The sequence below is a fragment of the Nicotiana sylvestris genome, chromosome 3, assembly GCF_000393655.2.
Source record: "Nicotiana sylvestris chromosome 3, ASM39365v2, whole genome shotgun sequence".
NCBI classification, from domain to species: domain Eukaryota; kingdom Viridiplantae; phylum Streptophyta; class Magnoliopsida; order Solanales; family Solanaceae; genus Nicotiana; species Nicotiana sylvestris.
Window position 1 is genome coordinate 126,976,665 of NC_091059.1, and position 26,592 is coordinate 127,003,256.

Here is a 26,592-nt window from a genome sequence, read left to right on the forward strand (position 1 = left end):
AAAGAAACCCGAAGAAAGTTTTAGGGAGTTTGGGCTCAGATGGAGGGAACAAACTACTCGGGTCAGCCGCCCAGTTGGTGAAGAAGAAATAATTGAGCTTTTACTACAAGCCCAGGGGCCCACCTACTTTAGTCATTTGATCCCGGCCTTGGTAAACCTTTCAGTGATGTGGTAAAAATGGAGGAGGTGGTAGAGGAAGGAATCAAGTCAGGCAAAATCATGAGTTATTTTGCATTGAAAGATACTACAGAAGACATTCAGAACATCTCAATAAGTTTGGGTGGAAGAAAGAGAAATAGAAAAGATTTTGTTGAGCCCCGCCAACGACAGGATCCAGTGGGCATTCTACTCAACGCTTTCAGCCTCAATATCGACCCCATAGATATCCCTTTGTTCCAGATAATCCTCCCCAATGCTACTTATCTCCACAAAATCTCCAAAGTCATACCTTACCTTCCCAGTACTCCATCCACAATGCACCACCATATGCTCCACATCCACAGGACCCGCAATGGCGTGCACCATTCCCGCAAATATCTTACCCACTTCCTCAAGCATATCAACCACTTACCCGCAAAAGGTTCCAACCGAGGCTAAAGTACAAAATGAAAAGGCAACATGAAAAAGAAAAGACTTTCACTCCTATTGGAGAATCATATGCTAGTTTGTTCAAAAGGTTGAGGCAATTGGACATGTTAAAGCCGATTCAGATAAAAATGTTGAACCCTTTTCCAAGGATTTTTGATTATTCTCAAGGTGTGCATATTGCTCTAATTCCCCGGGTCACTTCATAGAAAAGTGTTGGCATCTGAAAAGAGTAGTTCAGAAGCTTATTGAGGCAGGTGACATTGTCATGCAAAATATAGATGCAGTAGACACAAGCCAAAGTCCATCGTCTGTTCATAATGAGACGCATATGATGGGTATGATTTGTGTTGAAAAGGAATATGAGAAATCTTCCGAGATCCTCGGAGGGCAACTTGTCGCAGAGCTTTCAGCACTATCACTCTCGGTTCCTAAAGTTGATCTTAAGAACAAGCGGCAAAAGGGACCCAAAAGCAATTTGCTAAGGTCAATATGATGGAGACTTGTGAAGGTCCTAGTACTGTTGATATGGAACTCAGTGTCTAAGATGTTGAGCTTGGTAATTGGAAATATGCTCATTTCTTGGCTAGCCAGGGAGGAGTCTTGGTGGTTTATTTTGTTGTCATTTCTGTTGTCCGGTTTATTTCAGGGTTGTAATCTGAATATTGTCTTGTGGATCAAACCCTTCTATCCTTTTATTTTGCCTAGTTTGTTTAGTCGTAGTAACTCGTTTAGTATTATCTAGGATTGTTCTAGGGTTGTAACCCCAGTTTAGTTTGCTTGTTTTGTTGTTCGAACCCTTTCACCGTCTATTTAATGTAATCTCCTATTTTTTTTATTTCTAGTCTGTATTTGTTTAGTTCTCTTTTTCTTTTATAGTTATTTTCATGGTAACTCTAGTGGCATGACATGCATGTGAAATTCTCAGCCTGGTCTTAAAAGCTAGTCTAATCATGAAATAATGAAACAAGTTTTGAAGATGACAGGGACATTTGAGGGAAATAAGTAAAGATTTGGATATTTTGAGATCATTTAAAGCCCTAATTGTGTGAAACTGGGGCAGATGGTTTGGAAAGTTAAGAGGACGACAAGAATTTGTTACAAGAAAGTGCATCCCAGACAATTTGAAGCAAGCAACTTTGAGTTCAAGTGCATCTCAAGTTACAACATAAAGCCAAGGGAGTTTGCTCCAAACTGGCGGAGCACATCCATTTTGAAGAAGAAATCAACCAAGAAGAGCTCTATACTTGACAAGGCACTAAAGAAAGGTGGAAGGCATATCTGTGATACCAATGCCAATGTTGCAAAAGGAATGCTATGCATGATCTTTATTTTTTATCTTCAAGTTGCATGTGTTATACTTGGTATTCTTAGAGATTGGGAGACCCTCTTTCAGCTATCCAAACACTTTATATCCTTTGGTACCTCTTTAAGCCAGTGCTGATTTCTTTGACCCCCCTCTTTTGAAATCAAGTTACAGTCATAAAACAAATCATGTCCCCATAGATTTGTTTTAGAAAATTCATTTCAAAAGAAAAAAAAAAGAGAGATAAATAAGAAAAAGGAAAAAATATAGCAACAAAAAAAACAAACCAAGAATTAGTTTTGAACTACGTTCGACCTGATTCTTGTCACCACAAGATACGTAGGCAGCCTTACAGTTCTGTCGCACCAAATAAAATATTTCATAATTTCACGAAGTCAAGAGTGGGGCAATTTTCTTATAAATTCCATCTAAAAATAAAATAGGGATCAAATTCTTTTGTTTTAAAAACTGGGGCAAAGTTTTTAAAATGAATTTCAAAAGTTGTAAATAAATTAACCTTGTTGTCTTAGTTATTTTGAGCCTTTAGGAATACCGTTTCTTTCTAACCCTGTCCAAAAGCCACATTATAGTCCGAAAAAGACCTCCCAGATAATCTTTGAGAGTGCCGAGTTAGCCATGCCAGGAGCATATGATATTTTTACCATGGTTAATGTATTGTAATCTGCAGAATCAGAGGGAATAAGAAGAAAAGAACAAAATGAGAGAGTCTTATTAGTGAAAACATTCACAAGCACAATAAGGCAACGGTGAGTTGAGAGAAAAATTAAAATGAGAAAGGATTGATGGTGAAAACTCTTTGGGAACTACAAGTCAAATAAGGATCGTGAATCAGATAGGATAATCAGAGCAGTGAAGCCCTGTTTCAGGGCGAAGAGGTACAACAAGAGTTGAATATTAGACTTTCTTGACAGATTAGGCCACTTAATCCAAAAGTGCATGTCATGGTCATTAGAGTTGGTATCCACATCTGATAGGTTTTCTACTTGGTGATTTTCTTATTAGATGTCATTTCTTTCCATTTTCCCCTTAACTCTGTTCTTCTTGCTTTATTTAAGTCCTCTTGAGTTTGTTTTGCTAGAACAAGTAAGAAATGACTTCAAAATCTACTACCAGAAATTACACAAAGCGGAGTCTGGCTAGCATGTCAAAGTGGCATAGTCAGGAAATAGTAGTATGCACACTGAGTGGGTGGCAATTGACGTGCTTTGGGATTCATGTGAAATACAAAGGTTTGATATATGTCAATTCATGAGCACAATGCAACAGATAGAGGATATTGGGTTTGAACGGATCAGAGGTATTTTCTATGATAAGGGTGACAGAGAAAGTGGTTAGTGAATAAACAAGCAAGGTCTTTCAAGTTGAAATCAAAGTTATCATGGAAAATGAAGGAGCAATCGCTCTCAAAGTCAAGGCCACAAACCAACCACCATGTTTAAACTCACAAATTTTCTTTGTTTGAAACAGGGACAAAGACTATGTCCAAATCAAAGCTTGGAAGCTTGAATTTTTCGAGTGTCGTGCCCAAATTTTATCAGCACAAAGGCTGTTTGAGAAGGGTTTTACTTGCTAGGCATTCCCCTAGTTGAGAAGGTTTTTACCTCCTACATATTCCCCTAGTTGAGATGACCATTACCTCCTAGGCATTTTCCCTAGTTGAGAAGAATCGTACCTCCTAGGCATTAGTCAGAAGAGTTTTTAGCATTCCTTAAGTTTAGGGGTCCCGCTTGGAGAATATGGCCAGTTTTAGTTTTCTTAAGTTGTTAATCTTTAGTTTTCCTTAAGTTTAGGGGTCCCGCCTAGAGAATATGGTCAGTTTTAGTTTCCTTAAATTATTAATCTTTAGCATTCCTTAAGTTCAGTGGTCCCGCCTGGAGAATAGGGTCAATTTTAGTTTTCTTAAGTTGTTAATCTTTAGTTTTTCTTTAGTTCAGGGGTCCCTCCTAGTGAATAGAGTCATTTTTAATTTTCTTAAGTGGTTAGTCTTTAGTTTTCCTTGAGTTTAGGGGTCCCGCCTGGAGAATAGGGTCAGTTTTTAGTTCCCTTAAGTTGTTAGTCTTAGTTTTTCTTAAGTTCAGGGGTCCCGCATGGAGAATAAGGTCAATTTTAGTTTTCTTAAGTTGTTAATCTTTAGCTTTCCTTAAGTTTAGGAGCCTCGCTTGGAGAATAGGGTCATTTTTAATTTTCTTAAGAGGTTAGTCTTTAGTTTTCCTTGAGTTCAGGGGTCCCGCCTGGAGAATAGGGTCAGTTGTTAGTTTCCTTAAAATTTTAATATTTAGTTTCTCTTAAAGTTCAGGGGTCCCACCTGGAGAATAGGGTCAATTGTTAGTTTCCTTCAGTTTTCAATCTTTGGTTTTTCTTGAGTTCAGGGTCCTGCCTGAAGAATAGGGGCAATTTTTAGTTTAGTCAAGCTTAGCTTATAGTTTTCCTTAAGCTCGGTCTCATAGGAGACGCACATCCTAGTCGAGTTTTTAGTTTTACCCTCATCATTGCATCCTTCATCAATATCATAAGTGGTTTACAGTTTCGCTAACAACTCACAAATCTTCCTAGTGCAAACTGAGGCAGAAAATTTTATTTGTTTTGTTGTTTTTGATTGCAGGCACCCACCTGGAGAACAAGGGGCAACATTTCAGAAATCTATTTTAGGTCCAAGTCAAAGAAACACCAGGAACCCGCCTGAAGAGCGGGGTCAACTTTCAATTTCGTTTGGGATCAAACAGGAGGATCCCACCTAGAGAACGACGGTCAATATTTCAGAAATTGGTTTCAAGTGCAAGTTAGAGAAGTGTCAGGAGCCCACCTGAAGAACAGGGTCAACTTTCAGTTTACAATTTCAAGTTAGAGAAGCATCAGGAGCCGCCTGAAGAGTAGGGTCAACTTTCAGTTTACAAGTTCAAGTCAGGGAAGCATCAGGAGCCCGCCTAAAGAACATGTTTAGTTTTCAATTTCAAGTTAGAGAAGCATCAGGAGAATCCCACCTGAAGAACAGGGTCAACTTTCAGTTTACAAGTTCAAGTCAGGAAGGCATCAGGAGCCCGCCTGAAGAACATGTTCAATTTTCAATTTCAAGTTAGAGAAGCATCAGGAGAATCCCTCCTGAAGAACAGGGCAACTTTCAGTTTACCATTTCAAGTCGGAAAGTCATCAGGAGCCCGCCTGAAGAGTAGGGTCAACATTCAGTTTTCAAGTTCAAGTCAAAATCAAGCAGGAGGATCTTGCCTGAAGAGCAGGGTTAACTTCAGCTTTCAAGTTCGAGTCAGAGGCATCAGGAGCCCGCCTAAAGAACAGGGGTCAACTTCCAGTTTTCAAGATTCAAGTCAAAGACAACAGGAATCCGCCTGAAGAACAAGGTCAACTTTTAGTTTTCAAGATTCAAGTCAAAGACAGCAGGATCCCGCCTGGAGAATATGGGCAATTTTTAATTCAAATCAGAAGTAGCACGTGCCACCTGAGGAACAAGGTTTTCAAGCTCAAGTCTACTCCAAGTTTAAGTTTATTTCAAGTGCAAGCAGCAGGATGCCCGACTAAAGAACAGGGTTAAGCTCCAGTTTTTTTTCAAATTCAAGTCAGCAGGATACCCATCTGAAGAATAGGGTGAATTTTCAGTTTCATGATGAAGGAGCAAGTGGACATTCAAAGAAGATTTAATACAAGAAGTAGATAGGATTTTGTATTTTTCCTTTTATATTTGCTGTAATTTTCCCTTTTATTTTGATGTAATGGCAGGAACCGCGGACCGGAACCTCGATGGCACCTCAATCGGCTCTCCACCTCGGTACTCCATCATTCTTCCTACTTCTGAACTACATGTGGCATGATTCCTATATAGCCAAGGATATGTAGGCAGCTCAGATACCAGGGCTTGGTCACATTCTCCTTACTTTTAGTTTTTCGTCTCAATAAGGGTCGGGTAAAAAAACCTGTCTCGTCGTTCTTTGTCTGAAAACTCTTCGTGTTTCCAGTCAAAGAGGGGCAGCTATAGACATGTAATTTTTGACCCTCTCCAAGATTTTACATATTTAAGCATTTAAATATTTAGTTTAGGCCTAACATCGCTATTTTAGACTAATTTTGACTTTTTTTACTTTATTTTGTCACAAAATGAAAATTACAAAAAATATTTTCTTTATTTAGGTAATTGATATTTTATCTTGTTACTTTCATTTTATCTGCCTTTCATAAAATTTAAAAATACAAAAATAGTTTTATTTGTTACCTCAATGTGTAATTTTAGTATTTTTGCATTATAACTATTTACTTAACTAGCATGAATTAGTAATAGTTGTATTTTTAATTTGTTCTTTAGAAAAGAAGAAAAAAATAAATTAATTTTAGGATGGACATGGTCTTGATTTTTAAAATCAAAATAAGGTCCAAGAGAGGGCCATTCTTAGATAAAAGTTGGCCCAAAAATTTGGCCAAGCCCAATTTCTTTCTTCTCCAACCCAATAGCCCAAACTCCCCTTAACCTGATAAAAGATCATCTTCCTCTCTTAACCTAAACCTAGAGAGCAGCAACCAAATGTCCACCAGCTCCAGGCACCATCCCTAATTCCTCTTCAATACACACTCACACAAGACAGAACCCTAGAGACAACACCTAGAGTTGTCACCCTCTCCAATGACCCCCTCATCTAACCCTCTTCTTCTTCACCCAAAAGAGAACACGAAAAGGGAACCCTTCTGCTTTTGCACTCTATCAACAGCCACGCACACACACAGCAGCAGCACCCCCCACCCCTGTCATCGTCTCTCCGCCAGATAACCATCAACAATCTAACGCCTCCCACAAAAAATGACCAAACAGCTGCTCACCTTCCTTCACCAACCCTTTCCATAGTTGCTCCCATGGCTTCAAAGTATCAGAAAAATTGGAGAAGAAAATTAGATGAGTGAAGAATCGAATTTCAGTGTTATCTTCCGATTTTGGTTCGTAAATGGGGTCCAGCTGAAGTTTGAAGTTGTTGCTGCCCGAGCTTTTCCGATCAAGGTCTATGGCTTTTGGTTCCTGTTGTTGCCGCTCGTTTCGAGTTTTCCATTGCTGAGACTGTATGTATTTACTTCCACGGTCAATCAAAGCTCCAGGTCCCTCTCTTTCACTTGATATTAATTGAAGTATGATGGCGAACTGAATTTGGTTTGTCAATATTGAGATTCACTTACCTCTATTTGTTTTTGGTTTCTACATGTGAATTGAGTTTTGAAATTTTCCATTCTACAATTGGATATGAATTTATCTAGTTTCTTATTCTGTTTTCCTCTCTGACTTATAATCACATCTGAGAACTTTCTTTTCTTGACTTAAATTTGTCGGCATCTTTATTCGAGGTTCTGATTGCATTCTGTTTTCTGAATTGATGTCGAGAGGCTTGTAGAGGGTCGATATTGGCGTTTCAGTTTTATGTGGAATATTAGTCGCTTAGATATGACTTTCTTGTATTCAAATGATTAATTTTTAGATCTAAAAAATTTGTTAGTGCTTCCTGTGTGAATTCAAGGCTAAAATGAAAGCTTGATGAAGTGTAACCACTGGTTTGCAATTTGAATCGAGTATTCAACATAGTAATCTTCACGTTTGTTGGTCTGTTAGTTATTTTTAAAAGGTCATTTTGTCATTCGAGTTTTTTTATTAATTAAGTTTGGTGCAAATCGCATTGTCGTGTTACTATATTCGTATTGGTTATGATTGATTGAAATTAGAACTTATGGTTAAGTGTGTTCAGGTTGTTAATGAGTTTGAGTCTTCTGTCAAGTATTCTCCATTCCACTGTCGTAAAGAATCAGATTAATAGCTATCTCCTTTTAGAGTTGGTGTCATGTTCTATCAAGATAGTTAAATGATGGGTTGTTTGTGTTTTAGTCTGATTCGTTTCATTCCCTAACTAAATTGTGGTTCCAGTGATACAGGAAATTATCATATATTTTGACCTAACTCAAGTTTTGTGTTTGTATTTCTCTGGTGTGCACTGGATTAGTGGGGAGTGACGTGAGCTTTCAATTGAAGCATGAGTTATTATTACCATTTGGTGTATTCAACTATTTATGGAAATTTAATTCAAAGTAGGATATTGGATCAAGAGATTGAGTGATTAAAAGAAGAGTGAGGTCATTGGAGTAATAGTAGGTCATATCATATATGAAATCCACCTCACGTTATGTTGTTGCTTGTTGTTATTTCTCTTATTTGTCCTATTAGTTTGGTTGTTAGTTTCATGTGCTTAGATGTTTATCCATTGAATCCTTTCATGTCTGTGTGCTTTGGATGCCTTGTTTTATTTAGCTCACATGAATTGCATGTATTGGGCCATAGGGGTTGAACTAAAAAGACTAAGACCATGCCATGAGTTATTTTATTTAGCTTTCTTTTATTCATTTTATTTCACTGACCGCTAGTAGCATGCTAGGCCGTCAACACCCGGGTAGGCGAACCTTTAGGCGCATTTTGAATTTATTATCGTGATTATGTACACGTTCGCGTGACATGATTATGGTTTCTAAAATAAATAAATATTTAAGTTTGCTTTAGGCGCGACTTAATCTATCATCGCGATTGTGTACACGTTCGCGTGACATAATTACGATTCTTTTAAAATAAAAATCAAGGTATGTGTTCGCGTAAGTTTGACCAAGCTTTACCTAAATAACTAAGTGTTAGAAATTATGGACATGTATGCATGACATGATTCTTGAAACACCGAACGAAATGAGTACACGTACGCGTGACTCATTTTAGGATAATTTCTTGATTAAGAGAGGTAAAAATGCACATAGGTTCTTAAATAAGTAATTAGAAAATTTAATTAATCTATGTATGACTAAAGCGACCATGCTAAAACCACGGAACCCGAGAATGCCTAACACCTTCTCCCGGGTTAACAGAATTCCTTACCTAGATTTCTGTGTTTTGCAGACTGTAGAACAGAGTCAAACTTCCTCGATTCAGTATTTTTAATCTGTGACTTGGGACACCATATATTATCCCAAGTGGCGACTCTAAATTTGAATAAACAATCTTGTTTTGATTATTGTCATATTAATTGAAAAAACTCCCTTATATGCCCTTTCGGGTAAAAAGGAGGTGTGACGCTACTTGATCGACCTCCCCCTCTATGTGTGATGACACATCCGGTCGTTTTAAGAATTTACTCCCTAATCCCCTACTGCTTTCCTCGAGTTTATTTCTACTATTTTTATTTGTCGGGATGTTCGGTTTAGAGTTTCGGAGAGTTTTGGGACACTTAGTCCCTAAATGAGAGCTTAAGTGTTGCAAAGTTGACCATAGTTGGAACAGTGTGAAGATGGCCTCGGAATGGAAATCTGATGGTTCCGTTAACTGCTTTGGGTGATTTTGGACTCAGGGGCATGTTCGGATTATGTTTTGGAGGTCCTTAGCTAATTTAGGCTTGAAATGTCGAAAGTTGAATTTTTGAAGTTTCCAGTTCGATAGTGAGATTTTGATCCGAGGGTTGGAATGGAATTCCGAAAGTTGGAGTAGCTCCGTAGTGTTTAATGTGACGTGTGTGCAAAATTTCAGGTCATTCGGATGAAGTTTGATAGACTTTTTGATCAAAAGCGTATTTTTAGAGTTTCTGGAATTCTTAGGCTTGAATCCGATGAAAAATAGGTGTTTTGATGTTGTTTTGAGCGTTCTGAAGGTTGGAACAAGTTTGAACGATGTTTTAGGATTGGTTGGCAGGTTTTGTTGAGGTCCCGGGGGCCTCGGGTGAGTTTCGGGTGGTCAATTGGACCATTTCATGATGTTTGAAGTTGCAGAATACTGTTGTGTGTATTGCAGACCAGTTGTTCTTCGCGTTCGCGAGGCTTTGACCATGTTCGCGAAGAAGGATTTACCTGGTCAGACTATAAAATTTCAAAGTCGAGGGTTTAGCCATTTTTATCAAAACTAGAGTTTGAGAGCTCGAATTTGAGTGAGATTTTGAGGGATTTTTAGAGATATCAATTGGGTAACTATTCCTTACTCCTTTTTTCTTGTAACCCATTAATCTAAACATGAATTCATCATTTAATTTCGGATTGGAGATGAAAATTGGGAAAAAGTTGGAAGAAAGTTCTTAGACCTAGAATTCAACTTTTGATTGGGTATTTGACCTTATATTTGGATAATTTTGGTATGCATGAACTCTTGAGAGTGTGAGTATTCTTAAAATATAAATTTTACCCGATTCTGAGATGTGGGCCCAAGGGGCGTTTTGGTCATTTTACCTAATTTCGCGTATTAGCTTAGAATTTCTTTGTAGAATCAGTTACTTGAAGTGTTATTTACATTATGCAATTGAATTGAATAGATGTGGGCCATTTGGAGTCGAGTACTCGTGGCAAGAACGTGGTTTCGGGTTGATTTTGAGCTGGTTCGAGGTAAGTGGCTTGCCTAACCTTGTGTGGGGGACCTTTCCCCTTAGGATTTGGTATATTTCGTAATTGAAATTCCTTGTACGTGAGGTGATGAGTGCGTACTTGTGCTAATTGTTGGAAATCTGGTTTTCATTAAGTAATTACTAGTATGGTTTCTTTCCTTTTTTATTACTCGCACTATTAAGCCTGTTGTTAGCTTAGGAAAGCATGTCTAAGTGATTTAATTGCTTTATTTGCTCAAACTGTCTTACTTGAATTTTGTGCATAATGCTAGGCTAGAATTACTTGCTGCCTTAATATGAAATTTGCCATTTCTGAATATTTTCCTTTTGCAGCTGTGTATTTACATTGGGACTACGGATGTCGGATTCCGGTAGATCCCCCTTGTCTGTTTATTTGGGACTACGGATGTGGGATTCCAGTAGATCCCTCTTGTCTGTTTATTTGGAACTACAGATATGGGATTCCGGTAGATCCCCCTACACCGTTTTATGGAACTACGGGACTGCACCTGGTAGATTCCCCCAGTACTGGGTATTTATATTTGGGACTACGGATCAGGATTTTGGTAGATCCCTGCACTGTCACGACCCAAACTGGAGGGCCATGATTAGCACCCGACCATACTTGCCGAGCACCAATGTACATTTTATCTAACCTTTTTTTATTATCTTTTAGGGTTGACGAGATCAATATAAATGGTAGACATGGATCATGGACAACCAACAATAAAATATGATGGCATGAACATACATAGCAGGGGATGACCAGACAATCAAGAAACTACATATAAGGTACGAGCTACCACGCTACCATGAAAGACTATACAACAAAAACTAGTCGACAAAGCATACCAAACTATACATGAGTCGACACTTGTCTATAAGCCTCTAAATGAATATAAGTGCTGCAACATAGCCGGAACAGGGCCCCGACATACCCATAATGTCTATAACAAAAATGCATACCAAGACCACGGCAAGTCCGGAGAAGGGATCTCGCCAATCACTACTGAACTGGACAAGTCTACTGTGGTGGGGGAGCTGCACCTGCCTGTCTATCAGGACCTGCAGCACGACATGCAGCGTCCACAAATAAAAGGACGTCAGTACGAATAAAGTACTGAGTATGTAAGGCAAGGAACCATAAATACGATCAGTAATGTAAGCAAGGATAGAGAATATACAACCTGTAACATCTTAGTACCTCTGAGGGCTACTTACATGAAATGCATGATACATATGTATAAATACATAAACCTTTAAAGCATTCGCCTCTGTGGGCATCATCATCATCATATCGTACCCGGCCATAATAGGCTCGGTAGAATCGTACCCGGCCACGTGGAGCTCGGTAAAACCCAACTGATCAGTGGTTGCACAATAGGTGCCGTACCCGGCCAACTATAGCGTGGCTCGGTAGAGTAAAATAGATACATATATATAATGCATGCTCGACTCATGGAATCACATTCTAAACCTTTCGGAGTGACGTAAGGTCGGTATCCTCTGTACACGTTATTAGGACTAACTCTTCACTATGAACCTTATAAGAATCAGGAAGTACCAACAACATTGATAACATAAGAATAAGAGAAGCAACATTAACATCAATCGTTCCATAAGAGGGAAAGCAATGTAAGTACTGCTAGCTTCTAAGAGTAGAGTATCTTTGGAAGCTCGTTCATTACATTATGTACAATCGGAGTCGTGCAAAAGAAGAAAAGGGATAGCCTCACATACCTTGTATATACTGCCCCAATCACAAGCTATGCAATTGTCACAACTCCTTAGTCTACAATAAGAGAAACGATACTATCGTTATCATTTAAGCGTCATAACTATTATGTATCGACCACAACCTATTTTACGTTGAAACGGACAGCACCTCCCCTATATATATGACTTCACACCATTCAAAACAATCACCAAATAGCCCAACCAACATCAATAAAAACATATTGAGCCTCCCAAAACAGTCCACGCACAACCTAATTACATCATACATACGACGGTCACAGTAGTCATGTCAAACGACCCGGAAATGTTACGAATAACTATCAGCCCATAACCCTACATATATATGGTATTTATCCACACCCTTCCACCTCCAAAACTCCACAAAATAGTAGTAAAACACGCAGCCCAATAGCAACACAAAACAGTCCACAAAACAGTCCGCTACAAGTGAATAACTCGAACTCACGGCTTCCGATCACCGTCCCGTGAGTTCTTACATGTATAGAACGAATTACCATGAATTCACAGCAGAGAAAAATGTATGAAAGATGGCAGTAACTTACCTTACTTGTTGGATAACTCAGCCCTTCCCTTGGTTCTTCAAACTCTAGGTTTTACCTTCAAATAGAACTTGAAAGAGAGGGAAAATCGATTAGGGTTTGTGTGGGATTTTTGGGGAGGAGTTGCAGGGGTTAACTTTGGTTTTGAGGGTCTGAAAAATGGATGAAATAACTGAGTTCATAACCCCTTAAAATTCCTCTCTTGGCCGACTTAGGGCTTTTAATTTTGTCCTATCATTTTGGCAAGTAGGTGATGCACCTACTTGTCATCTACCAATCTGCGCAGGCTTGCAAAAATATAAATATCTCTATACTCCGAGATCATATTGACAAACAGTTTAATGCGTTGGAAACTAAACTCATAGATATTTAATTTGGTGTGTAGATCACCCCGTAATTCCTTGTAAATTAGGAGAAAAGCTTAGAAACATTTAACCTAATGTTTAAGTAAAATTATGAACCTAAGTTGCGACAACGTTTGTCGACTTTTGTTTCATAACTCGTTTGACTTCAAGACTTATGATACGGATATTATATGATTCAAATACCTTAATACATGACCTCTTGAGTGTATTAAGAACCTCTAGGTTTACCTGAAAATACGAGTTACAACATCCTTGATTCGTTTAACTTCTAATACTTGTTAATCACCCTTATACACCCTTGTATCACTTAAGACCAATAGGATTAACTTCTTATCATCTCAAAGGTAATTCCTTCTTGGATTTATGTTAACTAATATATGGCATAAACTAACGCGTGTGGATATGGGTTGTAACACGCACACTGATAGTTGGAATATGGGACGAGATCCCGGGAGATCCTTCGGATATATATGATGGACTACGGGACGGTATCCCGGGAGATCCACTGGATAGATGTAATTGGGACCACAAGACGGTATCCTGGAAGGTACCCCGATTGTTATCTCTATGTTGAGTTGTATTTCCTTTCCGTGATTATTTTGTCTCTGTTCTAGTTGTTGTTGCTCTTTCTATTCTATGTTATTTCTTACTGTTTCACTTAATTATATTGTCTTGTTCTACACTGTTATACTTTGTATTTTCTTTAACCTTAGTAGGTCCCTGACCTTCCTCGTCACTACCCGATCGAGGTTAGGCTTGGCACTTGCTAAGTACCGTTGTGGTGTACTCATGCCCTTTTTGCGCATGTTTTTCATGTGCAGATCTAGGTACTTTCACTCGATCTTATCATCCTTGAGGCAAGGCGCTTCTGTAGAGACTTCGAGGTATATCTGCTGCGTCCGCATACCGAGGAGTCCCTTTCTATCTTTATGTAATAGTATAGCCCTTCAATACTTCCCTTTTGTTAGACATTTCTGGAGTTAGAGCTTCTTATGTATCTCTTAGCTTGTGATTCATGGGTTTCCGGGTTTTGGGAGAGATATATATATTGGATTTGAGAGTTATATTTTTTATGTCGAGCGGCATTTTTAAAATGATGTTTTATTACATTATTTCTGTTTTAAATTGTATTCTTCCGCAAATTGGTTTATCTTCTGCGTTTTAGGCTTACCTAGTCATAGAGACTAGGTGCCATCATGATGGTTTACGGAGGGCGAACCGGGGTCGTGACACTAGGGCAACCCCTAGATGAATAACCTCCACCCCGAGCTGACTGAGTGGGTGGGGAAGTAACTGGTGTTGAAGTCGAAGGCTGACTCCTCTGCTGAGATGAACCTCCCGTAAGATGGGGACAAAACCTATTAATGTGACCCAAGTCTCCACATTCGAAGCAACCTCTCCTGGCAAATGGCGGAGGGGACTGAAGGGAGCCCCACGCACTGAGATTTCTACTAGAAGAAATAGGCATAGATGAGCCCTGAACTGATGGTGCCTGATTCGAACTCTAAGCTGGAAGGGCACTGAGAGACGAGTGACCCTGATGTGAGCTGTAAGAACCGGGTCCAGATGATCCACCATGGTGGCCGGAATGGGCTGGCTGAGCATGTCTGAATGGACGACCTCTACCGTGCTGAAACTGACATCCTGAAGGAACACCACCAAAACTACCAGATCCCCGAGACCTCTTGGCCTCTCTCTCTCAACTCGCTCTTGGCGGCGAACCAACTCTATATCTCGAGGATTGTCAACCACCTCCTCAAAAGAAACACCAGACACCCTCTCTCTGGTCATAAGAATCTGCAACTGATAAGCGAGGCCATCCACAAACCTCCTAATCCTTTCCCTGTCTGTAGAAACCAACCAAACAGCATGAAGGGCTAACTCAGAGAACCTCATCTCATACTGCATCACAGTCATATCATCCTTACGCAACTGCTTGAACTGCCTGTGCAGCTCCTCTCTGTGGGACTGTGGCACATACTTCTCCAAGAAGAGAGCGGAGAACTACTGTCAGGTAAAGGGCACTACACCAACAGTCCTATGCCTCTTATAAGCCTCCCACCAAGTGAAGGCAGCTCTAGAAAACTAAAAAGTAGTAAGTGAGACCCCACTAGTCTCCAGAATACCAGGTGTACGTAACATCCTCTGACACTTGTCCAAAAGGCCCTGGGCATCCTCGCCCTCTGCACCACTAAAAGTTAGAGGCTGAAGTCTACCAAACCTCTCCAATCGATGATGCTCATCATCAGGCATAACTAGAACTATATAATCCTGAGCAGGTGCAACCGGCTGGGCTGGTGGTACCTCCGGTGTCTGCAGTCTCTGAACAACCTACTCGGGTGTACGGGTGGCGGGAGTCTGAGTGCCTCCCCCGGCCTAAGAAATAGTTGTTATAGTAGTAACTGCGACTGCCTGAGCAAGACTGGTGCACACAGTTAGAATTTGAGTCAAGGTCTCCTGGAGACCTGGAATAATAATAGGCACAGTCGGTGCCTTAGCTGGTGCTGCTGGAGCATCCCCTGCTAGAGCCTTATCATGAACTGGGGTAGCTGGTGGATCTGCAGGTGCTGCCCTAGCTATTGTACGGGCTACACCCCTACCCCTACCACGGCCTCGACCGCATCCACGACCTCTAGTTGCCCCAACTAGTTGTACTGGTGGTCGTCCATCTTGACAAGTAGCATGTGTCCCATCATCTGTGAGAGAATAGAATAACAGAAGTTTTGTACCAGAATCAACAGATTCGTATGATAAGAATTCAAGAATGTGAAATTTTTCCTAAAGGTTCTACAGCCTCCCGAGGATAAGAATAGACATCTCTGTATCGATCCATGAGACTCTACCAAACCTGCTCATGACTTGTGAGACCTATGTAACCTAGGCTCTGATACCAACATGTCACAGCCCAAAAACCGACCCGGTCGTGATGGCGCCTATCGTGAAAGTAGGCCAGCCAACTTATTTCCAAATACTCCATATTTCATTTAAAACTTAAGTAAAACCATGTTTTTAACAGAAAGCCGATAAAAGATATAAAGTAGAATCAAAACAAAGCGGAAAATACAAACCCGACCTCGGGTGTCACTAATTCATGAGCAAAATACTACAACGGTTCGAAAGAAAACAAGACTAACATAGTCTAAGAATAGCCAACAAAATACACTAAAGGTAGATAAGGAAGGAGAAGGCGGGATTGCCATCGCTAAGCAACTACCTCGCTATTTCCAAGGAAGTCCACCACTGAAATGATTAGCAACCGTTATCGTGACCCGAGACGCCTGGATTTGCATACAAGGTGCAGGGGGTAACGTGAGTACACCAACTCAGTAAGTAACAAGTCCAAACTATAGACTGACAGGTAGTGACGAACCAAACCTCAACAAGTAATATCATTAAACTGTACAGAAAAGTAGACATGCCTGCAGTTCAGGCAAAAACTCAATAGTAAATAAATGTAGTCTGAACAGTACGGAGTATAAAGCTCAGGGAATCTCTATGTACCAATGCACATATAACATGATCTATATTTTGTTTACCTCCACTCACAAGTGCTCAACCACTTGGTACTATATATGGCCTTCCAGCCCCGGGAAGACCCGGAATATATATATCACTAACCGCAGTCATCCACTACCGAGGAAGGCTATTCCAGCCCTGTGGAGAAGATCCATATCCAGGTATAAATACATCGGACAAGATCCATGTCTAGGGAAGATCCATCCCTCAATATCATCAACTGCGCTCACTGGGGGTGTGTTACAGACTCCGGAGGGGCTCCTACAGCCCAAGTGCTATCATAATCATCAACATAACCGTTGCGGCGTGCAGCCCGATCCTATATATTGTCACTCACAATCAGGCTCTCGGCCTCACTCAGTCATCACTCTCCAGTCTCACACACACTTGCTCATAATGTCATGATACTGGCCCGAACAATGATATGATGTGCCAAATAACAATAATCTAAACTGAGGCATGATATATAATGCATGAACAGGACTGAGTACACAATATCGATGAAGATAATGATATGACAGCAAGAAACGACCTCTTGGGTCTCAACAGTATTGGCATGAAGCCCTAACAGGATATCTAGCATGTTTTCACAGCACACATACTTAATCACATAATAGAAACATAGATATCAACAAGAAAGAGTTACTAAGCGGTGCCCTAGAATGATCCAGGCCGCAATTCTCATGGTGCACGCTCACACGCCCGTCACTTGGCATTTGCATCACCTCAATAACAATCATAGAACACATAGTTCGGGGTTTTGAACCCTCAGAACCAAGTTTGGAAGCGTTACTTACCTCAAGTCAAGCCAAACTCTAGCCCGCGATGCCTTTGCCTCTAGATTCGGCATCCAAATGCCTCGACTCTAACCAAAATCAGTATATAACCATCAATATACGCTAAAGGAATGAAACCCATACGAAAATTATCAAATTAACTTAAAAATTCTGAAATTGTCCAAACTCGACCCCCGGGCCCACGTCTTAGAATTTGATAAAAATCACATCACAAGAATATCCTCCTATGAGTCCATACATATGAAGAACATCAAAATCGGACCTCAAATGGCCCCTCAAATCCCAATTTAAACTCTCCAAATTCCAAGCCCTAATCCCCCAATTTTAGCCTTTAAATCCCACAAATCTCATGTCTAATTAGTTAAAAATTACCATAGAATCGAGTATTAAGTTCAAAAACCTTACCTCCAAGTATTTCCCTTCAAATCCCTCTTCAATCCCTCTCAAAAAGCTTCAAAACTGTCTAAAAAATGGAGGAAATAAGCTGAAAATCGTGAAGGTGACCTTTAATACTTTCTGCCCAGGCATCTCGCACCTATGGATCCAATTCTGCATGTGCAGACTACTTATGTGGTCAAAATAGTTGCACCTGCAGTTTTTCACTTAAGGGCCAAACATCTGCACTTGTGCCCCAGGCTTCGCACCTGCGGGCTCGCAGTTGAGGTAAATCTTCTGCTCCTGCAGCTTAATCCGCTCCTGCTCCTGACTCCACGCACCTGTGGTCCCCAATCCGCAGGTGCGGAAACAACAAAAGCAGCAAATTTTCTGTAGCACAACTCCAAGTCCAACTTTCCGACAACCACCCAAAACCATCCCGAGGCCCTCAAAACCTTAACCAAACACGCCAACAAGTCACATATCACCATCCAAACTCATACCAACCCTCGAAACACTCAAAACAATGCCAAAACACCAAATCACCCTCGGATTCAAGCCTAAGGATTCCAAAACTTCCAAATTTTGCAATCGATCAAAAAGTCTGTTAAACCTCATCCGAATGATCTGAAATTTTGCACACACATCCTAAATAACACAACGGACCTACTCTAATTTTCGAAATTCCATTCCGAATAGGGCTGCTTATTGGGCGGTTATTTACTTTTAACGGTTTGGCTTATCGGTTATTGGCTTTTAAATGTATAAATCTGCTAGCCACCCGATAAGATATCGGGCGAATTGGTATCGGTTTAGCTCTTATCGGGCGGTTATCAGGCGGTTTATTGGCCTAATTCAATCTATATTTCATGCATTACAGAGGGCATACTATTGCAACAAATATACTGAGTGGCAAGTTAGCCTGATGGTCAACTAAATGAGTCTCTTTCCTCTTTCACATGATGAATTTGAACTCATTACATGTTGAGAAATTTGAACCAAGGTTTTTGATTATTACTATTGTTTTATGGTCCGCTTTAATGGCGATATTTATTTTCTACCGGAAGGTAAAATTACCATGTTAATAACCGATTTCACTTTTAATTTGGAGGTGATGCTGCCTTTTCTTCCTACTACTATTATGTATTATCTGCTTGTGAATGAAAAGGCACTAGATTAGTGATGATACAGGTTTGCTGATGGTAAGTTAAGCGAAACTTAAGGTCAATGGTAACGTTTGGCCGATTATGATACTAGTGACGTTTGGATTGGATGCGGAACATAGAGATATGATATCACTGGTGGCGTTTGGATTGGATTATATATATATATATATATATATATATATATATATATTCTTAACGGGTTAACGGATTATCTATCAAGAAAATTGAATAATCCGCCCCCAAACTAATAAGCCGTTAATGAAAAAATTCCAATCTGTTCCCCGTCCATTAAACCGTTAACCCGATACCAATAAGCTATTAAGCTTCGGTTTCGGTTCGGTTTTCGATTTCCGTTCGTTTTGACCCCTAATTCCGACCCCGATATCAAAATTTTCACTACTAATCGGAAAACGCCAAAATTCCTATTTCGCTAATTCAAGCCTAAATCTACCACGGACCTCCAAAATATATTCCGACCATGCTCCTAAGTCCCAAATCACCTCATAAAGCTATTTGAACCATAAAAACCAAGTTCGGAGATCATTACTCACAAGTCAACTTTCGGTTGACTTTTCCAACTAAAGCTTCCCAAAAAGAGACTGTCTCATACCTCTCCAAAACCACTCCAAACCCGAATTATCCAACCCGCTACTACATAATACAGTTGAACAAGACATAAAGAAGCAGAAATAAGAGAAATAGAGTGGTAACTCATAAAACGACCGGCTGGGTCGTTACTTCATTGTACTGATTCAAACGGTATGTTAACAATTAATACTTGGGAGGCCATTAATGATATTGTTAAATTTTTGAATAAATTTTATACAGCTACTGTTGAGTTTTCTGGAGCTTATTACCGTGCTGTTACTATGATTTTAGTACATATAACTGAAATTTCTCTTCTACTCTCTAATTTCAAGAAGAAACAAAATATAAGGATGTTGTTGAAAAAAATCCAAAAATATTTCTTTCCAACTCCTCCTATTTACTTAATTGGTGTTGCTTTAAATCCTTCTATAAAGATATCTAATTGTCACTAATTAATCAATGCTTTATATACTTATATGGAGATTGGGCCAACTAAAATCCCAGATGTATATTGTTGTATGAACAAGCTAAATGATTATTTACAGCAATTATATAATTATTATACAAATATAATTGATGATGCTGCTAATAATGTAGGAAATGTTAATCCCACTTTTCATTGTACTACTTCTACTTTAGCATCTGCTACTATGAATGAAGCTGAAGGCATTTATGGTTTTAATATTTGGTCTACATTTTCTTCCACTAAAACCAGTAGCGGGAACATTGATGAGCTTCAATTCTACTTGCAAAAGTAAATGGAGCCTCACCCAAAGGACTTTTCACCGTTATCATGGTGGCATGAAATGAAAAGTAATTTTCGGTTCTTTCAGCAACGGCTCGGGACGTGCTAAATGTGTCAATTTCAACCGTTGCATCAAAGAGCACATTTAGTCAAGCAAGACAACAGCTAGGAGACATCTGTCACTTATTGGAAAGCAATGCTTTGGAAGTTTTAGTATATTTTCAGAAATTAAATCGGATCGGAGCGAAGAAATCAGGGACGTGAAGATGTTGATAAACCAGAAGACGAGGAACTTAGAAGTATATTAATAAATAGTAACTCATCTGAATTCAACACTCCAAAAGATGGCCAAGAAGTTCATATTGATTACGAATATTTTATTAGGGCAATGCAAAATCTTTGAAGTTTGAAGATTATATTTAATTATTCAAATTTGAATTTACTCTTTTTTCTTTAATTTAGTTGTCATAAAATGTAAACTTTAATTTGCAAGTTTAAATTAAAAAAAGAACTTGTAAATTATAAGTTATGTTATAAATATATCATATTATGGATGTTCATTTAATACTTCATTGTAAATAAGCTTCCTGAAGAAGCTTATCCATATGGGACTCCGTTGTAAATATGTTTATCTATTTAGTACTCTATTGGAAATAAGCTTCCCGAAGAAGCTTATAACTTCGGTACCCGGTTATGGATAAAAATTACCCCCGTAGAAGATTATCCATACTGGGTATAATAAGCTTATCCTTTTGATACTCCGTTATGGATAAATATTATCCCCGGTAGAAGATTATCCATACCGGGTACAATGAGCTTATCCTGTCAGTACTCTATTATGGATAATCATTACCCCTAGTAGAAGATTATCTATACTAGGTACAATGAGCTTATCCATTCAGTACTCCGTTATGGATAAACATTGCTCTCGGTAGAAAATTATCCATATCTGGTACACAACAGCTTGTAGTAGCAGCTTACACAGCAGCTTGTAGTAGCAGCTTACACAGCAGCTTGTAGTAGCAGCTTACACAGCAGCTTGCAGTAGCAGCATACACAGCAGCTTGCAGTAGCAGCATACAGAGCAGCTTGCAGTAGCAGCATACAGAGCAGCTTCCTTTCTTATATAAATAGAAGAGATTTCAGTTCATTATGGACATCAGTTTGAATTCGAATAATATATCATTATGGACTGATAACTGTTGTTGTAGGCAAACCCTGTAAGTGGCAAGAACTGATCCCAAGAACCTCCAAACTCCATCTCACACACACACGGAGCATATCCTCTAGTATCTAAATAGTGCGCTCGGACTATCCGTCCATCTAAGGGTGAAATGTTGTGCTCAACCTAACCGAGTACCTAACTCCTGCTATACAGCCCTCTAGAACCGTGATGTAAACTGCATGCCCCGGTCCGAGATGATAGATACCGGCACGCCGTGAAGCTCGACACAACCAGAAATTAAGCCTATGGCAACGGTTGCAATATTGTTGCCATAGCTAGGCAAACCGATGCAATAGATCTGCCGTATCTATTGCAATGGTTTCCTTTTTATCTATTGCCACAGTTATTTTGGTCTATGGCAACGGTTTTGAACCGTTGCAACATAATCTTTTGCTATAGCCCCCGAGGGTACTGCAACGGTTTTTTGATTCTATAGTAACGAATTCTTATTACATATTGTAACGGCTATTGAGGGCTATTGCAATAGCTATTCTTTTATATATTTGATTATAAATAAATTAGTTATCTATATAATATAATATAATACACTGATATTTATTACAAACCACAAAAGGAAGCTATTTATCAACTAAAATAATCCAAAATTTCCAACTATTATCCATATATAAAATAAAAAATAATTACAACATTATTTCACAATCAAGAGTTAGCATACATTGAAATGGTTTCAAAAATGATGGATTGCTAGAAATCTAATGGAACAACAATGTGTTAATACTCTTAAATAAGATATCCATTGTTTTTGGCTACTCTCGGGTCATTTTTGTCACCTACAAAAGATGATAAATAAATAAATCAGCAAATAATTCACAAAAGAATATATTTTCAATGAATAGACTAATATCACGACGCACTGTAAGGAAGAATGTACATTAAGTGGGCACAACCAGTACTCAAATCTTGTTCATATTATTCTGAGTGATAAATTAGATCTTCTCCATGGCATGTATTATTCTAACACTTTATTTCACCATTGTGGAAATTATAGGCTACTATAGTTAGAAAGAAGGGCCAGAACAAAGATAAAATCAACAAGAACAAGGAGAAACAAATTGCAACTGAACTGAGCAGTACACTTTTAAGCAATTAATAAACCAAATAAACAAGAGAAAGAAAGAGCATTATATTTCAGAAATGGATTGAAGTTAATCAAGCTCACAGTGGTTCTACAATTGTTTGGTTAATGAACAGACCTAGAACTCCGTGCATTAAGTAAAATGAGGCAAATAGGAAGAACAGGTGAAGAATAAACATCTAAAACTAATTCCAGTAGGAATTGGCTTTTCATTATTTCTGATCACAACCCTAAACTCATGTTTAAGACAGGAACTATACAAGCCAAATTTAACAAATCTACATATCAGCTTGAGAGAGGACATAAATATTTTATAGAATTGGCAATACTGGGGAAATAACGAATAGAAAAGACAAAAAGTTGCAATTATTGACCAATGTTTTCTCAAATTCAAGACTAAGGTAGATGACAGTTACCTATTAGCAAAATTAGCCTCGGTCAAATTTCTCCTCATTTATGTTTCTTCTGTACATATCCACTTGTAAAAAGAGAAAAAATCAAGATATCAATTTGAAATCACATAAAGTCATTCCAACATAACATCAACTCTTCCTAAAGAAGCGAAAGTACTACAAATAGTTCTTGACTCATGTATTTAATTTTAGCATATCCATTTAACGCACTTGAGAAGAAACTAATTTTAAGCTTCTGAGGGACAAACCATGTGTATGAGAATACAAAATAAATGATATTACAAGAACAAGTGAAACTCACTCTATCTGAATCAACATATAACAACAACAAAACCCTACACAACCAAAGTAATAGATATATATTGGCAATATCCATATGATTTACTCTTAACTTTAGAAATACTTAGGGTTTCAAACTTAAATTCACAACGAACCTATTGAGTATCAAAGTTCAGACTTTAACAATGAGAAGCTAAATAATTAATAAAAGATAAAATTATTTTCTACTGAAAATAGTGTGATAAATAGTTATCTAACTAACAACTCATCATAAATGTGAACATATCCAACTTTCTCTATCATTGGCAATCACTGCAAATGAAGTAAATCTCTTAAGGCTACATAAGTTACAATCAACCACTAGACACACAGTGTGATACTAGTTGAACTCTATGAATTGCACTCTAGATTTTTCATACATACCAACTCTGGTGATATAACCAATAACTTCTTGGCCACAAATTAAACGCAATCAAAAACATACAATTGTGGACAAAAAAGTTCAAAAATATGGTACACTATATTTTACTAGTTAAATGTAAATTCTGGTGAGATAACCATTAATATTAAATTATAGAAAAGAAAATAACAAATTAAACACTAAGATACAAAAAATATATGATCCTATATAACATTATAAATAGAAAACAAAACAATAGCTTCCTAAGTGTAATTTCTCGTGGAGAAATAAAAAATAGCAATGACAACACATGCAAGCATCAAAGTTCTAGAATCACTAATTATAAGCTCCTAATAGCTTCAAATGTATGGGGTACAATAAATTTAGCACCTAGATGATGTTAATAGTAAGACAAGAAAATTTATAGATTGAAAATATTTAGGCCAATTAAGCTTTTCAAATATTGTACAAATCTACAATTATTATAGTTTGCACAAAAAGTATAGCTCTGATGAAAGAAACTTTAGAAAGGATAAATTAATCGTCAAGATAATTTAATGTCTACCTGCAAACTTAATTTCCTATCTTGGGAACATTTAAAATCAAGAGATAAGGGGATGTGTGTGGAAGATTCTTTTATGGGACTTTAGCTTGCAAAGAATATATTTCCATCAAAGTTTAGCTCTTTGAATCTTTTCTTATTGACTGTAACATGATTTTTTTTAATAAAATATAACTGAATGATCTTATAATCTCTTTATGACCTATAAGTTAAAAAAGAATCACCTAATGCTGGAGCAAATGTCAAGAAAACTACTTAAAAAAAGTTCTTTTGAAGTTAAAACTATACATGACATGAATCCTTAGAAATGTAGCTCCAGTTTTGAAACAAGCAACACAACTCTACTAGAGTAACAAGATGATGTAAAGAGAATTTTAAATACTAAAAATTTATCACCAAGTTCACTTCCCCTGATGTCTAAGGGCACAAGAGTTTCTCACGGATATCTTGCTACCACTACTGCACCAGCAATCTGCAAATTGCCACAGAGAATACGCAACTAAATTCAGTTCAACTCATCATGTACTACACTTTGGAGACACCACGACCAATAAGTTTTCATGTTGAAAGGAATTATAAATGTAAATATTTGATTCCTCAAGGTCCATCAACAATAATGCCAATACAATCACTGAGTAGCTTCAACTCCTATCATAATATCAGGTTCTCCCCTTATCCTCATGCAGTTTCACTAACTAAATAGGACACATAACGAAACGACAGACACCACAAGTTTTAAAACACCCCCCCCCCCGGCCTGAGAAGAATGCACACCACACAATGGACTAAACCAAATATAGCTAAGCGCGACAATATTATCCAGGGACATTAATAGTGACTAACTCTTGCAACAAAGAAGAGGAATATGACAAGCCTACTTGCTACTGTTAGGTTGGCATTCTATCGAATATTGGAGGTACATGACATACTCGATTAAGCTCAATTTTAACCCCAACAAACGAGCAATTCACCTATTGCAACATCAAAATCGATCACATAACAAAGTATAGTTAAAAACCTATTTACCCACATAATTACACCCTCAAAATCTAATATTAACCTAGAGATACGTTCACCCACTTAGATGAGAAATTTTTAAATACTAGAATAAAAAAGAAGAAGCAATAAGTTGAATTAATCTTGAATCTGACCCACAATAAAGAAAATTAAGAAACCTCGACTATTTTGACCCACAATAGCAAAGAAAACTAATGTAGACCAAGCGAATGAAATTGGTCAAAGAACGTTATGTTACAGTGCTTGAGGGCTAACATTGGATGCCTTCAAAGCAAAAAAAGAAAAACAAAAGCTTTGCCATGGGAGGTTAGGTCGTCTGGAGGCGATTAAGGAAATTTTTGCCGGAGGATTTTTTTGGTTTATCCCAAATTTATAAAAAAAAAAGTAAAAAAACTTACAGCGATAGTTTCTCCCACAACTACCAGCGACAATTTTAGCGAGGAACGGGATCGAAGAGATGGAAGAAACTTTGGTTATGTGTCCCTTTTTTGCTATTTCTTAGCGTCAACCTCTCGGCTTTCTCTTCCTTCTTTCAAGTAGTATGAACGACCAAATCAAAACCCTAATTGAAAAATTATAGAAATCTCAATCGCGCCCAAATAGTATGAACGCCAAATTGGTTCTCATCTTTAATTTATCGAATTTGGTTATGGATTGAGGTTTAATTCCATAAAGAATCCTTCTTTTTGCCTTATAGGATCTGGGTATTCTTTGGTTTATGTTTACCGAGAGATAATGGTTAGAAATCAACTTATTTATTTTGCCTAACTTATTGATTAAAAGTTAATTAATTCTTATCACATAAAAAATTATTAATAAATAAAGAAAAAAATAGAATTTAAAAGAAGAGAGGTTTTGGCGAGTTTCATGAAAATTGATAGGGGAAATTATGAGGGATTAATAACCGTTCCAATTGAATTCTTTTTCAAGATTCGTTGCAATAGATATATCTATTGGAACGGTGCAGATAAACGTTGCAAAACCAGACACCAATAAGAACGGTTCCCACTCAACTGCAACGGTTCTATAGTTAAAGTCTGCCGGTAGTATCCATTTCTTTTTGCAACGGTTACAACCATTGCAATAACCTATCTATAGTAACGGTTTCGGAACAGTAGCAAAAACATCCGTTGCCATAGGCCCATTTTCTAGTAGTGTGACAATCTCGTGGATATAAACTCGAGCCAACTGCTCAGAAGAATAAGTAGTCATCACAGGAATGAAATGAGCTGACTTGGTCAGCCTATCTACAATCACCCAAACTACATCAAACTTCCGTTGAGTCCGTGGGAGTCCAACAACGAAATACATAATGATCCGCTCCTATTTCCACTCCGAAATCTCTAATTTCTAAAGCAACCCACCTGGCCATTGATGCTCATACTTCACCTACTAGTAATTAGACACTGGGCTACATATTCCACTATGTCCTTTTTCATTTTCCTCCACTAATAATGCTGC

At 38.2% G+C, this 26,592-nt stretch overlaps 1 long non-coding RNA gene across 1 annotated transcript; it reads right to left on the reverse strand.

The window, feature by feature from the left end:
* Positions 1-21,943: 21,943 nt before the first annotated feature.
* On the reverse strand, positions 21,944-25,886 carry LOC104227743 (uncharacterized). Its single transcript, XR_711179.2, has 3 exons — positions 25,530-25,886; positions 22,877-24,586; positions 21,944-22,155 (listed from the first exon to the last, which is right to left on the reverse strand). It is a non-coding gene; the product is annotated as an uncharacterized lncRNA (long non-coding RNA).
* Positions 25,887-26,592: the final 706 nt, after the last annotated feature.